Source organism: Anguilla rostrata, chromosome 3 (assembly GCF_018555375.3).
Source record: "Anguilla rostrata isolate EN2019 chromosome 3, ASM1855537v3, whole genome shotgun sequence".
NCBI lineage: Eukaryota > Metazoa > Chordata > Actinopteri > Anguilliformes > Anguillidae > Anguilla > Anguilla rostrata.
The window spans coordinates 29,482,230-29,500,135 of NC_057935.1; the positions used below are offsets into that span (position 1 = coordinate 29,482,230).

General features: G+C 39.5%; 1 protein-coding gene and 1 pseudogene across 1 annotated transcript in view; both read left to right on the forward strand.

Annotated features, from left to right (window-relative positions):
• LOC135251986 (testis-specific gene 10 protein-like) overlaps positions 1-17,906 on the forward strand; it is a 163,602-nt gene that overhangs the window by 30,865 nt on the left and 114,831 nt on the right. The window lies entirely within an intron of this gene.
• Positions 1,914-3,124, forward strand: LOC135251991 (uncharacterized; annotated as a pseudogene).

The following is a 17,906-nucleotide window of genomic DNA, read 5'->3' on the forward strand; positions in this document are numbered from 1 at the left end:
CGAGGGCTGACCTATGATGGAGCTGCAAACACGTCCGGCCAAAGCGAAGGAGTTCAAGCAGTTCTTAGAGAGAAGCAACCTCTTGCTTTGTATGTCCATTGCGGTCCTCACTGTGTCAATCTTATGACATCCCCTGTTGTGTCTGATGCACTGAATTTGGTCCATACACTTGGCACTCTCTACCACCAGTCTGGAAAATATAAGATCATTTTTAAAGAGATTGCCTAGTCTGAAGCGGGGAGTTTCAGAACTCTAAAGCCCCTCTGCCCTACACGATGGTTTGTGAGGATAGTGGCCATTCAGGCAGTCATAGGACAGTATGAAGAGGTATTGCTTAATCTGGAGGAAATGGTGGCATCTGGCTCCTCTGAGACGTGCACAACCGCAAGAGGACTTCTGGAGTGCTTGCAGAAGGGACACACTTTGCTCGGTCTTCTTCTTGCCTCTGAAGTTCTCAAAGAACTAGAGTGCCTCAACCGCTCCCTTCAGAGCCAGACTGGAAGTGTCACAGGAATTCTGGCAGCAGTTGATTGCGTGAAAAAAACACTTAGGGTGAAGAGGTCTGATGAAAGCTTCCATCAGATTTATGCAACGGCCTGTGACATGATCAGTGAGATGGGCATTGAGACCATCCAGATGCCTCACATCCGGAGACCTAAGCGCTACACAGGAAGTGCAGCAGTGTTCACACCAGCATCCACTGAAGAGCACTATAGAGTAGAATACTTCAATGTGTTAGATGCTGTTGATGTACAGTTGACCAAGCGCTTTGACCATAGCAGCTCCAATACTCTTAACAAGTTGGAAAGGGTGCTAGTCTCTGGAAAAGTGGAAGAAGATGTTGTCAGTCCTTGTCAGAACTTAATTGCAATTCACTGGAGGTGCAGCTGGCAATGTTTAAGCTTCAGTATCCATCCAGCACCATTAATGACGCAGTAAACTCTCTTAAAGCTATGCTGCCAGAAGTCTGTGCTCTCTTTACACAAGTAGAGTCTTTGGTTAGACTTCCTCTTGTAGTGCCATGCTCTTCAGCCGAAGCAGAAAAAAGTTTCAGTGCCTTAAGAAGGCTTAAGACATGGCTCCGTGGAGATTAACCAAAACCAATTCAATGAATGGGACAAAATGTTATCAAGGTATATATGGCAAGGTAAAAGACCTAGGGTTCATCTCAAAACTTTGCAATTAGCCAAAGAAAAAGGGGGGTGGGGCCTACCTTCTTTTAGAGATTATTATTGTGCAGCACAGATGAGAGCTGTGATATGCTGGTGCAACCCATCATATAATGCTCAATGGAAAAACATTGAAGAGAAAATACCTTCCATTCCCATACAGGCAATCTTAGCTGATAACAACCTACAAAGTTACATAAATACTATTGATAACCCATGGGTGAAATTGACTCTTAAAATATGGAAAACTATAATAAAATAATATAAACTAGGGGGAGATATTGTAATCCTTAAATGGTGTTCATATGACTCAGATTTTATACCTAATAAATTGGATACTAGATTTAAGGACAGCACAGCTAAAGGAATAACAGCTCTATGCAATGTAATGAAAGAAGGAACACTGCTTAGTTTTGAAATGCTTAAAGAGAAATATTTCTTAGAAAAACAGGACTTTTATCGGTATCTGCAGATGCGGCATTATGTTAATACGAAGGTGAAAAATGTAACCCAGGCAAGTACATGTTGATAGAATTGTTTAGAAAAGCATATCATTCTGATACTGGTGGCAGAATTATTTCATGCATATAGAAGGGTCTGTCAAATCTTAAAACACATTCAACTTGTCATTTTAAAGTTCAATCTGTCTGGAACTGAACACTGAACCAACCTTTGGCTGTTAATGTGAATCTCTGGGGACGCAAGACATCCTGACATCCTGTTTGTGGTTGAGAGAGCGAGGAGTTCGAAAAACTCTGTTACTGTTACAGGCTAATATCGTGCTTTCAAGTGTGTATCAACACTATCGTGGGCTTTTGTGTTTAAACAAAACCTAAGTAAGCATCATATACTACTTTCTCCGGATTACTCGCCAAAGTAAATTGTAAATCGAACGACGCGAACAACTAAAGAAAATACGGTAAGAGCGCATCATGGCTTCCATTCCCTGCATAGTTTGTTGCATGGTTAGTCTTAGCTCTGCTGCCAATTTTACTAGTAATGGTACTTGTTCTAAGTGTCAGCTTAATTTAGAATTGGCACAGAAAATAGCTGAGTTAGAGACGCGCATCCGGACTTTATATCAGATTCAGGAGAGTGAGACTTTCTTAGACTCCCTTTTACCCGAGCCGGATTCTAGTTTAGATGCGAGTGTTTCTCCGCCGCCAGTGTCCTCGCTGCAGGACGATTTTATCACGGTACCAAAGAAACATAGTTGCCGGCCCAGGGCCGCCGAGCACCACCCAACTCGCGTTTCCAACCGATATTCCCCACTCAGTAACACACCTACTGAGAAAGCCCTGATCATAGGGGATAGTATTTTGAGAAACGTGAGATTAGAGACACTAGGGACCATAGTACAGTGTATTCCTGGGGCCAGAGCCACCGACATTGAGGCAAATTTAAAAGTGCTGGCTAAAAGTAAACGTAAATACTCTAGGATTGTTATCCACGTCGGCACAAATGCCATCCGATTGAGGCAATCGGAGGTAACCAAAAATAATTTTATATCGGTGTGTGCAGTGGCAAAAAAGATGTGTCGGGAAGTAATTTGCTCTGGCCCGCTTCCAGCTCGTAGGAGCTCGTAGGAGGTCTACAGTAGGCTATCTTCGCTAAATCTCTGGCTGTCGGAGTGGTGCTCATCTAGTGACATAGGCTTTATTAACAATTGGCCTGATTTCTGGGGAAGGCCTGGTCTACTGAAGAGAGACGGACTCCACCCGAGCTGGAGAGGTTCTCATGTCCTATCGAACAACATAGCTGCTAGTCTTAATAAGGCCAGATCCTGACACTCCATCAGGGCACCTGCCAGGCCGCAGGCTTCTAACCTTATGTGTTTGCATGCTCGTTTCTTTATACCTGTGTCCCAGACATATGGCCCTATGCCTCTGTCTGCAAGGTGCGTTTCAGAGCTAGCTAACAGAAATAGTATTTCAAAAGCCCCTTTAATTAATACACTTAAAGTAGACTGTGTCTGTTCCATGCATCTATGCCAAACGTAAAGCTAACCGTGGAATTGATGTGGATAACTTAATTGCCATAAAAACACGACACGTTGCTATTATTCATAGTGAACCATTCTTAAAAATTGGACTATTAAATGTTAGATCACTCACTCCAAAAGCAGATCTTGTCAACGAATTGATAATAGACCATAATCTCAATGTATTATGTCTGTCTGAAACTTGGCTAAGACCTGATGAATATGTTGCGATTAATGAAGCGTCTCCTGTGGGTTTCATAGGTACTCAGGTGTCACGTCCATCAGGCAGAGGGGGAGCCGTTGCAGCTATTTATCAGTCCTTATTGAGTCTAGCGCCTAAGTATGGATATATGTTCTCCTCTTTTTAAGTTCTTATGACTAACTGTGTACAGCCCGATCTAGCTAATAAAAGTGCTAGCGGGCAGTCCTTTTTTCTTGTGTCTGTTTACAGGCCACCTGGACCTTATTCTGATTTCTTAAGGGAATTTGCTGAGTTTTTATCACACCTTGCAATTTCAGCAGATAAGGTCATAATTGTTAGTGATTTCAACATACATGTGGATAAAAATGGTGACCCCCTAGGAACAGCTTTTGCCTCTATTATTGATTCCATTGGTTTTGTACAGAATGTTTGTGAGCCTACTCACTACCGTGGCCATACCTTAGACTTAGTTTTGTCCCATGGTATTAGTGTGGTAAATCTTACCGTCGCACCTCATAACCCTATACTATCAGATCATTTCCTCATTACGTTCAATATTAAGGCATCAAATCCTCCTGTATCAGAGCCTAGACATTACTACACCCGATCAGTAAACCCTGATTATGGTTATTCCAAAGTTTTTAAATATGCTTCCGGAGTCATTCCTCTCCACAGAAGAAAAGGCTGATGAAAATGCTGATGAAGCCGCTCTGGACCAATTGACTAACCAGCTAACCCTTACCCTCAGGAACACTCTTAATGTTGTTGCCCCCCTTAAAAGAAGAAACCCTAGTTGGAAAAAGCACACTCCATGGTATAACGATACCACCCGGGCCCTGAAGCAGTCTACTAGAAAATTAGAGCAAAAATGGCGGTCAACAAAGCTAGAAGTATTTCATCTTGCATGGAAAAACAGCTTTCTTCAGTATAAGCAAGCTCTTGCTTCTGGTAGATCTGCCTTTTTCTCAAAACTGATTGAACAAAACAGACATAACCCAAAATTTCTATTTAGCACTGTGGATAAATTAACTAAAAAACAATCATCGGAGTTTTCATCTTATCCCTCCAATTTTAACAGCATTGACTTCATGAACTTCTTCGATCAGAAAATTGAGGCTATTAGAGACCAGATTTCCAAACTGTCTCCATCATGCACTATTTCTGTTCATGTTAATAAACAGCCCCGCACCTGGTTACAACAGGAAGATTTACAGACAGCGGTACTAAGCTGTTTTACGCCCATTAGCATGGTTGAGTTATCTGAATTAGTTATGTCTTCAAAACCGACGACCTGTATACTCAATCCTATTCCTTCAAACTGGATTAAAGAACTATTTCCAGTACTAGGCCAGCATATACTAAAAATCGTTAACACATCCCTAGTCACAGGATACGTACCTGAGTCACTAAAAGTGGCAGTCATTAAGCCATTATTGAAGAAACCAAACCTAGAACCCAATAAATTGGAAAATTATAGACCTATGTCAAACCTTCCATTTCTATCAAAATTATTGGAGAAAATTGTTGCTAAGCAACTAAGTGCATACCTTAGCTCTAACGGTATCCATGAAGTATTCCAATCTGGGTTTAGACCCCACCACAGCACAGAAACCGCACTTATCAAGGTTACAAATGATTTACTACTGTCAGCCGACCGTAACTCTGTGTCGGTTCTTGTGCTCCTCGACCTGAGTGCAGCTTTTGACACAATTGACCATGGAATTCTTCTGGACAGACTCCAGGCCTGTGTTGGACTTCATGGACAGGCACTCGCATGGTTTGGATCATACCAATGTGACAGGAAACAGTTTGTCAAATTAAAAGAAGAAGAGTCCAGCTCCTCAATAGCTGAACCTAATATGGTCGTTAAAGACCTTGGTGTCACCATTGATCCTGATCTATCTTTTGACACCCATATAAAAAACATATCCAGAATTGCCTTCTTTCAGCTGCGCAACATAGCTAAAATTAGACATTTCCTGTCAGTCGGGGTTGCTGAAAAATTGATCTATGCTTGTTACGTCTAGGTTAGACTACTGTAACGCCCTGCTTTCTGGCTGCCCTAATAACTCGTTAAAGAGTCTCCAGCTTGTGCAGAATGCAGCTGCTCGTATCTTGACCAGAACTAAGAAGTATGAGCACATTACACCAGTACTAGCGTCGCTTCACTGGCTACCCATTAAGCATAGGATAGACTTCAAGGTTTTGCTCCTGACTTTTAAAGCTCTGCATGGACGTGCACCTGTGTACATATCTAACCTGCTCCTACCTTATAAGCCCACAAGGTCACTCCGATCCTAAGACACAGGCTACTTGGTAGTCCCAAGAATTTCCAAGAACCTAAAAGGTGGTAGGGGTTTCTCCTACAGGGCCCCACTTCTGTGGAACCAGCTTCCAAAATTCATAAAGGAGTCAGACACAGTCTCAATATTTAAATCTAGATTAAAAATGCACCTCTATGCTCAGGCTTACAATGAGTTGTTGTCTGGAGACAGGAGACAGAAGCCTGTAGTCATAGAGCTTTGTAGGTGGCAATCCTTTCCTTACTGTCACCTGTCAATCAGCTGTGACCCGACTTTACATGGGCTGGCTCTTGATAGGCGGGTATGGTTGTCTACCCCTCATGACTGCATGGGCTCTCCATCCCTGTCCTAGTAGATATGCAGCCATATTCTACTCCTGGTGGGGTCCCCCCAATACATACCACTGCCACTTTACTCACTGTCTGCTATATTGCAAATTCCCTAATTGCCGTATCTACCCTCTTCCCCACGCTGCCGGCGGGGCTCTTGCCCCAACCCTCGAGAGTGCTTTGAGAGTCGTCTGGTCTCCCCCACCTCTGCGGTCCAGCCCCTCCTTCGTCATTGCCTCCACCCTGCCCACATCTGCCGCCACCTGCTGTTCCCCATCACCGCCACCCGGCCCCACCCATCATCTGAGCCACATCACATATCATATCTTGTGCATAAACTGGCTGACATGCTGGTCACCAGTCGGCACCCTGAGCCGACCAGAGGAGGATGGGTTTCCCCCTTGAGCCTGGTTCCTTCCAAGGTTTCTCCCCATCTGCCACAGGGAGTTTTTCCTTGCCACTGTTGCCTTAGGCTTGCTCCTGTGGGGGTTTAGGCTAGGGTTGTCTGTAAAGCGTATTGTGACAACTGTTGTAAAATATGCTATACAAATAAAATTTGGTTGATTGATTGATTGATTTATTGAACTTCATATATTAAAACACAATGGGAAAAGGAAGGAAGGATAATTATATCTGAGGAAGAATGGACAACAATATGGAGGTATCAATGGAAGTGTACCAGTTCACAGAAATGGAGGGAGTTTGGTTGGAAAAGCTTAATAAGGTATTTTATTACACCCTCTCAGAAATCCCACTATGATAGTAACCCCCCTGTTTGCTGGAGAAACTGTGGAAACCAAAATGCAAACCATTACCATGTTTTCTGGGATTGCCCCATTATCAAAGACTATTGGAGAGGGATACACAATGCCCTACAAGATATTTTTAAATGTGAAATGCCCCTAGAGAATGAGACCATATATTTTGGGTGCATACCTCAAGAATGGTTGAAAAGAGATAAATATTTAATGAATATACTGCTGGTGGCTGGTAAAAAGACTCTTACCAGGAAATGGTCATCACAGGAGAGCCCAACTTTAAATGCATGGATGGAAATTACAATGGACATTTACAAGATGGAGAAAATAACAACATTTGTTAATCATAAATTGGAACAATTTGCTTCACACTGGGAAAACTGGGTTAACTATGTGATGCCCCACAGACCTGATTTTATTTTCACAAATCAATGATTATGTTGTAAAGATCACTCCCTAATTGTACATAGTTTTTTTTTTTTTTTCTGTGTGTGTGTTTTTCTGAAAAATACTATTTTGAAATTTGTGACAAACATGCATATATGATGTATACATACAGTATCTGAAATACATCTTTTGGAAATGTTTGTTTGATGCTGAATGTCAATAAAAAATAAATTACCATAAAAAAAAGACATGGCTCCGCTCCTCCATCAGTCATTTGAACAGTGTGGGCATCTGCCACATCCACCAAGACAAAATTGATCAAATTGACATAGGAGAGATTTGCCAGCTCTTTATCTCTGCAAATGATAATAGAAGGCATGTTTTTGGGGCCTTCATTTAGTCTAAGGACTAGAAAAGGAAGAACTTGTTTTGTCTAGTCCTTTTTAGTCTCAAACCAAAGATATCAAAAATGTTAACAATCTAGCTGTAGGTAGCAATGGGGAGTACCAAGGGAGGGAGGAGCTATAGCTGTAAGCTTTTATTCTTTATTATGTTCTTTAAATCTTTTAACTGTTACTGCAGTGCCACCATTACATTAGTTGATACAACTTGATAATTGTGTAAGGTTATGAAATTTATTAAATAAAAAACAGAAAAAAGCATCAACCCCCTTAAGTCATTGTTGGTGATTAATTGTGTCACATTCATTTCAATATTTCATGATATTTTTGGGTTCTATGTGTTGGATTTTAAGTTATTTGCTATTTGAAATGTTAGCAAATATGTATTTTTAGCCAAAAATTATATATCAGGGGCCTGTGCCACAAAGCTATTATGATGTTATCCAACTAACTTGATGGTTTTGCTCACACACTCCTCAAACCTATGCCACTTATGAATTCAAGACTTTTGCTTTTCATGAAAGGTGGCAGATGGTTGTTATATTGATGCCTTTTGTCATGAAATGTTGCCCTAAATATTTATGTGGAGTGCTTCTCAGTAGCAGTGTTACGTGTGTAAAAATGTGTGTTTAAACAAAGCCACCAAGATAACTGGCTAACAACATAATCTAGCTTTGAGACACAGGCCTCGGGTCCTGGTGATTCATAGTAGTAATAATAATAACAATAACTTTATTTGTATAGCACTTTTCATACATGAAATGCAGCTCGAAGTGCTTCACATTGTAGCTGATCGAAATTAAAATATATAGATAAATTAAGATAGTAATAAATGCATAGGCATTTGAGGTACATGAAAAGAGAATACATTAAAAATTTGAAATAAAAGATCAATTAAGATGGTAAAAGTGCATAGATACAAAAATAAATAAATAAAATAAAAAAGTGCATAAATAAAAGGCTTTAAGGTACATGGAAAGAAAATACATAAAAAATACATAAAATACATTAAAAAGTAATAAAAGTTCAATAATTAAGATTAAAGGCAGAGATGGCCCAGAAAAGCATGGAACAGATATTTAATTAAAAGCCTGCTCGAACAGGTAGGTTTGAGCAGTTTGTTAAAAATGTTCACAGAGCTTGCATTCTGATGTGTCTAGGTAGGGTGTTCCACAGTTTCGGGGAATAATAGCTAAAAGTGGCTTCCCCACTCGTTTTGTGTAGTACTTTGGGAATGGTTAAAAGGTCAGCACCTGACGATCGGAGGACTCTTGTTGGCTGATACGAAATTAGAAAGAGATGTATGTGGGTGCTGTGCCATTTAGAGCTTTGAAGGTGAGTAAAAGTACCTTGAAGTCAATTCTAAATGAAACTGGGAGCCAGTGCTAGGTGGCTAGGACAGGAGTAATATGCTCTCTCTTTTTGGTCTTTGTTAAAAGTCTGGCAGCCGAATTCTGAATGAGCTGAAGTTTCGCTATTGATTTTTTAGGCAGTCCGGTGAAGAGGGCACCGCAATAGTCTAGTCTACTAGTAATAAAAGCGTGTTCTAATTTCTCTGCATCCTTTTGTGTTAAAACGGCCGTACTTTAGCAACATTTCCCAGGTGGAAGAAAGCTGTTTTTGTCACCTTGCTAATTTAGGCTTTAAAATTTAAGTTGGAATCTAAGATGACACCTAGGCTTTTAACTTCTGGTTTGGTTTGGGGAGCAAGGTCCCCAAGCTTACTGAAAAGGGTTTTTCTCTTAGATTTTGGTCCTAGCAACAGTACCTCTGTTTTATCCTCATTTATTTTTAGGAAGTTGTCACTCATCCATTTGTTTTTGCCGCCAAACAGGCAGTTAGCGAGCATAGGCCATCTGGGTCAGGCTCCGTTGGCTCAACAGAGATGTATAGTTGCATAACTATGAAAGTTTACATTGTACTGGTTGATGATGTGACCTAATGGAAGCATATACAGTGAGAATAGCAGGGGACCAAGACAACTTCCCTGAGCTACGCCATAGGGTAACTCATGTTTTGTAGATACGTAGTAGCCCAGGCTAACGAAAAAGGTTCTACCAGTTATGTAGGTTCAAAACCAGTTTAGAGCATTTTCAGAGAGACGAACCCAGTTTGCAAGACAGTCGATTAGAATGTTATGATCAATGGTGTCAAATGCTGCGCTTAAATCTAAGAGGATAGGGATTGACACTTTATTCAAGTCAGTAGCAAGTCTAAGATCATTTACTATTTTGACTAGAGCCGTTTCTGTGCTGTGATTAGATCTGAAGCCTGATTAGAACTTTTCTAAGATACTGTTCTCATTTAAAAAGGAATTAAGTTGATTAAAAACCACTTTTTCTTTTGGATATGGGCCTGTAATTATTAAGAATGTTATTATCTAGATTTGACTTTTTTAGTAGAGGCTTCACTACTGCTGATTTGAAGGCATTAGGAAAGATACCGGTTTCTAAGGAGGTGTTGATTATCTTTAGGATGGAAGGAGACAGACTACTGTAGACGTTTTTGAGAAATTTGCTGGGGACTGGGTCAAGAGCACAGATGGAGGAGTTTGTTTGAGTTACAGTTTTGCAGAGTTCAGTTTCTGTAATATTTTTAAAGCATCTAAAAGTCGGTGGATTATTTTGAGGTGTATCAGGCTTATTACTAGTTCTGACAATGCCTGTCCTAATCAAGTTAACTTTGTTTTTGAAGAAGCTTGCAAATTCTTCACATTTCAGAGCAGACGTTTGACTGATTGAGTCAAGGGGGGTTGGATTTAGTAGCCTGTCAATGGTAGAGAATAGAACCCTAGAGTTTCCGCTATTTTCAGTGTTGACTTTAGTAAAGTGGATCTGTCTTTCATTGCAAGCAGCTTTGTTATAAGTCCTGCGACTTATAACAAAGCTGCTAAAAATGCTAATAATATAATGCTATCTTTCAGAATGCTACAGTGGACCTCAAGTTTAGTTTTTCTCCATGTTCTTTCAGCTTTTCTACAGGATCGCTTTAGGTCACAAGTAGTTCTGTTCATCCACGGCGTGACCTTTTTTCGGTTTTTAAGGGAGCTACTTTGTCAAGCATGACATTCAGTTTACTATTGAAGGCATCTACCATTTCATTTAGAGGATAGTTAAAAATATCTTGATCTAGGGAATATCTTGATCTAGGGAAAACTGCAGTTCTGCTGTCATGTCCAGATAACATTTTTTAATTGTGGTTTCAGACTTAATCCTTATTGTATCCAGTAGAACATTGAAAAATACAGAATAATGATCAGAAATTATTGGAAGATGAATGTAGTTTATTGGAGAATGCATAGGGACCCGGGCACTTTGACTACAGTTGTCCTCTCCACTTTAGTCATTGATTTGATAACATTAAAAGAAATTCATTTAACAGAAATTGCAATTGCATGCAAGCATAAAGAGATCCTCAAGTTTAAATAAACAATGAGTGGTTATTATTAAAGATGGCTCTGAATTAGTCATCGAATCAATTTCTGTACTTTTAGCTTTTTAAAATCTTCAAATGTGATCTGGGGCCAACCATTTCCTCTGGATGAAATACAACATGTACACATTTTTTCTCATGCTAGTATAGCCAGATAAAAGTATCAAACCATCTGTTAAAAGGCACCAGAATACAGGAAATGACATCTCTGTTAAAAATTTTCTGGGGGAGGACCCTCAGACCCCCCCTTAGATTGTCCCACCCACATTTCAGTGCTTCCTACGCCCATGTTTTTCATTGCTGCTGAACATATTAATGTCAGGGTGGGCGAGGGAATGGACCCAAACGCAGAGTGTGGGGAAAAACACAAAACTCCAAAAAAGGATGAACAAAGACTTTACTTAATTCCAGGGAAAGAGGGAACAAAAAGCCTCGCAGGGCAGCAATAACAAACACAAAGAAAAACTTCAAAAAACACGGGAAACAAGAAAATACAAAAGTCCAAAAACACGTAACAAACGGAACCTGGGAATTAACCTATACACTGCACATTGCACAGATATTGAAGGTATAAAAATGGGAGAAAATAACTTAATAATTAGTCAACTAGCTGATGACACTTGTCTCTTTTTGTAAGGAATGAAGATCAAGTGGAGGTCATATTGGAGGCTTTAAAGAATTTCTCTAAGGCCTCAGGTCTTACAATTAATCAGAGTAAGTGTGAAATTTTAACAGTACATAATTCTGAAAAAACATCAGTAAGTGGTATAGATGAAAAAACATTAATAAGATATCTTGGTATCTTAATACACAAGTCAGCGTCTGATAGAGTATCTGCCAACTTCTTGCCCAAGATAGATAAAGCAAAAAAATATATTTAACTGTTGGTTGCAAAGAGACCTTACCATACAAGGCAGTATACTGCTGTCAAAGGCAGAGGGTATCTCAAGGATAGTATACCCTGCCATCTCGCTTTATGTTGATCCAAAGACATGTGCAGCCATTGATTCTCTCCTATTTAATTTCATATGGAAGAACAAATCTGAATATGTTAAAAGAAAAACATGTATTAGAAGCTACTCTGAAGGGGGCTTTAATGCATTAGATTTTCAAACAATCAATCAAATTTTCAAGATCAATTGGATAAAGAAATGTTTGTCAAAATAATAATAGTAATAATAATAGTCAGTGGTTTTATATTCCTAATTTGTTGTTTGAAAAGTGTGGTGGCCTAAGATTTCGCTTATCTTGTAATTATAAGTGTAATAATATGCCTCTCAAGCTTTCCAATTTTCACAAACAAGCTCTTGAAGCTTGGAAGATTGCTTGCTTTCAAACATAATTTCTTTCCACATTCATGCATAATATGGAACAATCAGCATATATTGTCTAGAAACAAGTCCAGATACATAAAAGAATGGGTTGATAAGGGTGTAATCTTTGTTTTAGATGTACTTACTGATAGAAGCAACCTCTATGGATATGAAGACTTTGTTCAGAACAGAACAAGGGTATGATTATTTCTCGAAAAGAATATAACAATGTTAAAAAAGTATATCACCTAAGTTACTGTTTCTCATTAAAAGTGCATTGTTATTTGGCCCTTCGAGCGGAGATATTCCCAAGCTCTTAATTGGTGGAAAAGACCTTTCTGATTGTATGTGTAATAATCACCATATCAGAAAAGTACTGACCTCAGATCAGAGTTATTTTCCCAAATCTATTCTTTTATGGAAGCTAACTTTTCCCGAAATCTTAGCAGAGAAATTCTGGTCTGACCCTAATAAATTCCTCATTCCTAATAAAATAAAAGAAGTTCACATGATGATATTACATAGATACTACCCTTGTAATAAATTTAAAGTAGATATTTCTTCAGTGTGTTCCTTCTTGTTTCTGAATTGTAATACAGGCTCACAATCTATTGATAATGCCCTCAAGTTTATCTGTCTTGTCGGCAAATATCTCATCCATAAGGCTAGAGTGCTTCAGATCACACCTAATATACGTCTGTTTTGTGGTGAATTACATTATCTCCTTGACTCTGTTTCTAAGATAACAAGAAAGCTATTAAAACCTCTAATAATCGGAAAAATACTCTGTAACAAAAATAAATGAGTTGTATAACGTTAATCTACATTTCCCTTGTACAGTTTGATGTTGTCTTTATTGTTTTTTTCTTTTGTTATATGTCTGATATTGTTTCTTGCATGAATATAAGATGTTGAAATTACATTTCAATGTGATCAACTGTAATATATATTTTTCTAAATGTTTTGTAACATTGAAATATGATCAATAAAAAAAGACAACAAAAAAAAAATTTCATTCCCCCTACAAATTTCATCCCCCTATTCACTTTCGGGGATACATTTCCAGTTACATTCCCTTAATGCGTAAGTTAGCGTCAACTTGACTACCTTGCATGCTTGGTTTCCAAGCGTACTCTGCTGGTTGCTAACGACAGTAAGCGATCGCTAGCTAGCTGGCTAGCTAGGAAGAGAAGTCTAAGAGAAGCTCTTGCAGCTAGCTAGCTAGTGATCTGTCTCGCTGGCTATCTATTTATTTCTCTTGGTAGCTAGCTAGCGATCTATGAATCTTGCTAGAGAGAGAGATTTTTTAAATATTAATTATTGTACTCACTGTTTCACCTAATTTACACACGTCATTACACAAGCTAAGATACAGAAATACCACACACATATACACACACATTTGTATTCTGTTCATATGTTTATTGCTTGTTGTACTCATGTTTTTGCAATATGTATATATATATATATATACGTCATGCCAATAAAGCTTATTTGAATTTGAATCTTCGGACAGAGAGATCTGACCAATAAGTGCAATGTAACGGCACAAGGTAACCCCGGAAGTGAATAGGGGGATGAAATTTGTAAGGGGAATGAAATTTGTTGTGACAGGGCCAGCCCTCCTACAGTGTTGTAACTGTTACCGTTGGTATGGTGAAAAGTAGTTCCAGGTGACAGTAGTTCCGGATTCCAAAATAAAAAGTAAAACTGGCGATTATTTATTTAACATAAAAAATGAAATGATGAAAAACACCATATGCAAAGACTGAACCTTTTTTTGGGGCAAGTTTGGAGGGATTGGAGGAATGTGGAGTGGAGGAATGGTGGGACACACAAGCACACACACGAACACACAAACCGCTCTCCAATTATAGTAGTAGGATACGGCTGCAATAATTGAGATTATAAAATAGATTATGTAAATGAACTGCTGTCAAAAATGAATCAGCATCTTAATATATTTGCATTTTATGGAAACCAAATAACTTTTGTACATTGTGGGAAGAGTGTCAGTGTCTTAAAGAATAGCATTGTGTACATATGAGTGGTGTGGACTGCATGGGTGTGTCTGATGCTAGAAGTGTTCGAACACGTGCGCCTGCGTCCGTAAACTGTTTTAGCCTGATTGAAACTGAATCTCTAATTATACATGTGCAATTACATCTGTATGTGTAAAAGGAGTGTAGGGTGACTGTGCAGTGATCAATCAATCAACAGATTAGTTTACGTTGTGTCCACATTAATGCAGTTTAAACATTGCACAGCATGTTTTATGCCTGGTCAGGTGAAATGACTGAATTAAGTACAACATCTGTAAAAATTGAGCGCACTTTGGAGGAGTTCTGTCATAAGTGGAGAATTTCTTTATTTAAAAATGTGTGGAACCCAATAAGAACCAGGATACGAAATGATTGCAGTTGTCTGATAAATTTTCCTCTGTTAAACATACATCTAAAACAAATAGTGATTTTCTCAAGCAAAATGGCTTTTATCATATGTTAGATGTATCGATATAGAACGCAGCAGATATTCATTTGGCATTACACCAGATTATGTGCAGAAACAATGAATCGCGGCTTCCAGGATAGGTCTGGAAGCACGATGAAAAAACAGGAGGGAGGTAGAGGAATGATGAGAATGAAATTAAAACCCTACATTAAAAAAGTCATGCTATGAAAGTAGTTTTGTTAGAAACAAAAGGGTGAAACAAGCCTGCTTATTGTGTTTAACTATATGAAATGTATTTTTATGTGTTTATAAAAAACAATGTATGTAACTAATTGTGCAAAATGGAAAAGTACTACGAACGAAAGACCTTCGAGGAGGAAGACGTGGATGAGCTAAGGGAGTCAGATAGATAAAGTTCTGGGCGTCCTGCCAAGTTTCAACTGCAACAATTTTTGGTACAAAGGAGGAGACAAGAATCTTGCCACAGGTGTCTGAGAAGGTCACAAATATGTAAACATGATTTGAGGGATACTTTGTAAATGGAGTAAAATTCATAGATTTGCATGATTGCACAGATCACAGGAAGAAAAGAAAAGGTGGATTAAGTTGCTGCTATATAACAAAACAAATGTGCACAACTTTTCTTTGTTACAGCGGTTGATTAGAAATTAACAGAACACCTTTCCACTGTTTTAACAGGAACTGGGTGCTGACTTGGAGCTAATACGAGCTGAGCCAGAACCCACTAACTTCCCCCTTCTAATTTGTAGGTGTCCCTATGAAGTGGCGATGTGTGGTGAAGAATTGAATTGAAGATACTTTAACAAAATTATTGTGTGAATCTAACTAAAACTATTTGGTTTCTCCGTAGATACGGGCCCAAGAAGTCAGAAAAGCAGACGACCTCGAGCACCTGTAAACAAATTACACAGTGCAGCACCACCAGCCAAGGCCAGCTGGGGTAGCCTGCATTAAGAATTAAACCAAAAGACCCTTTGAAATAAGTTACTGACTTTTTCAAATTCCTTCACATATTTTATTTTTATACAGACCGTGTTGAAGAACACCTTTTTAGGGACGACAGTGACAGTCACTGACGGTGACGAGAGTAACCATTGGAGTAGACAAAACGGTCATTTGTGGATTGCTCACAAAGAAAGAGTAAACGGATTTGATGCACTCGGATTATCAAAACACGAGTGGTTACATTTAAGAGCAGGAATAAAACCTGATAAACTTATATTAAGAGCAAATAGTTTACAATTTCAAATGAATCGGCTCAATTTCACCCGGTTCTGCTACTGACATGGGGGATTGTCATACTCTCCTTTGCAGGAGGTCTTGGCTGGCTAGCCTCGACTGTAGACCCCCTTCATGGCATTAACGCAACCCAAGACAGAGGTGGATTGAACGACAATAATCAAAGACATAAATAAAGCTACTGATTGAATCACTATCACCAAATATAAAAAAATAAAAAAAGATAAAAATAAGCAGAGGATTTAAACATTTCTGATTGCTGGGTGTGTATTCATCAACCACCCAGTGCAGCAGGGGGAGTGGAAATGATGGCCATTTCACTTGACTGGTGTTCTTATGTCACTTATACACACTGTCTTAGTTCTGCATGTGTTTGTTATGAAGGTGCCGGAATTACAGACGGGTGTTTGAAATAGTGTGTACATTTTCTTTTAAACTACAGCAAAAATGTATTCAATATTTTAGCCATAAGACCGGTTCCTGACAGCCAGCGAGCGAGCGAACTGTAGACAAAATCACGCGTGAAACTGTCCTGATATGTAGCGTCCCCTGTCATAGCGAGACTAGCCTGAACCAATCAAATTAACTAGGGGCGTAAACAACTCCTTGGGCGGCAAACAGCACTATTTTTGGACATTTCCCATTTGCGCTGCATGATGAGTGAGTAGCTAATCCTTCTCATTTCAAATAAATGGTAGCTAGCAACTACATACGTAATGCAAATAACATCCTATGTCTACAGCATTGTAGCATGTTAACTGCTATGATGTCTCAAAACAACGTAAAGTGCTGTATGGCCAGTTGCATCTTGGCTGTCGCTCGGCAGGGGGCCAGAAAAAGCGATATAAAGACCAACTGAAAATTGTCATGAAAAGGTGTGGCCTGAACCCGACCCAGCTGAAGGACACTGCCGCTCAACGCTCCATCTGGCGGCAACTCTGCCAACAAGGAGTGAATAAGCTTGAGGAGGACCGAGGTGATCGATGGACCAGGAAACGTCTAAAGAGACATGAAGCCAGTACCACATCCACACCCCCAGTCAGTGCATTTACCTGTTCTGTTTGTGGCAGACAGTGTGGATCGCGGATTGGGCTCCACAGCCACAAGAAGACTCACAAGTAGCAGAGGCAGGATTGTCATCGTCAGACACGACGGACAACCTAAAGCAAAGCTCAAAACAACTATGCGAACAAATACGGGAGAGGGAACCTTGTGCAAAGTGATAGCTAGCTAGCTAAATGTAAAGTATGACTAGCTAGCTAGCAATCAGATATCTTACAAAAATTAGACAATACTTACTTGAAACACCCAACACTTGAGCAACTGTCCACCATGTAGCCTCCTTTTTGTTCAGGTCCTTGTGGAACGGGTGTCTCGGGTCATAGAGAAGCCGATGCATCTCTACTTCGAAGATTAACTTCTCTTCGTCCATGTTGTAATCATAATCAGGAACAGGTGCAAAGTAGCGTGCGAATCTCGACCAATAAAAGATATTTAGGGGCGCGACACGGCCGCGAAAACTCACTCAACTAGAGACACTTTGAACAAATATTTGAGGGGTGAACAACATTGTTACTCAGTTTGCTGTCACTCGCGGCAAGTCAGTATAGTCTGATTGAAACGAATGCCTTTTAATCACTTTTTCTCGCTCGCTCGCTCGCGCCGCTGTATGTCAGGAATGGGTGTAACAGTAGTTCATAGTGTCTCAGCGACTGAAATACTGCCTCATTATTTTGTGTAATGTTCTGCCGTGTTTCTACTAATTGGACCAAGGTCAGGGTCAGTGTATCTGAATGACTTCACTGTTAATCTGTAGCTGTTTTATAAAAAGACACCATTCATACTGTCTGTTTGCTACATTATGTGTGAGATTTCTGCACACTTTTAATAGTTCCAATGCAAAACCCTTTATGGTTTGGA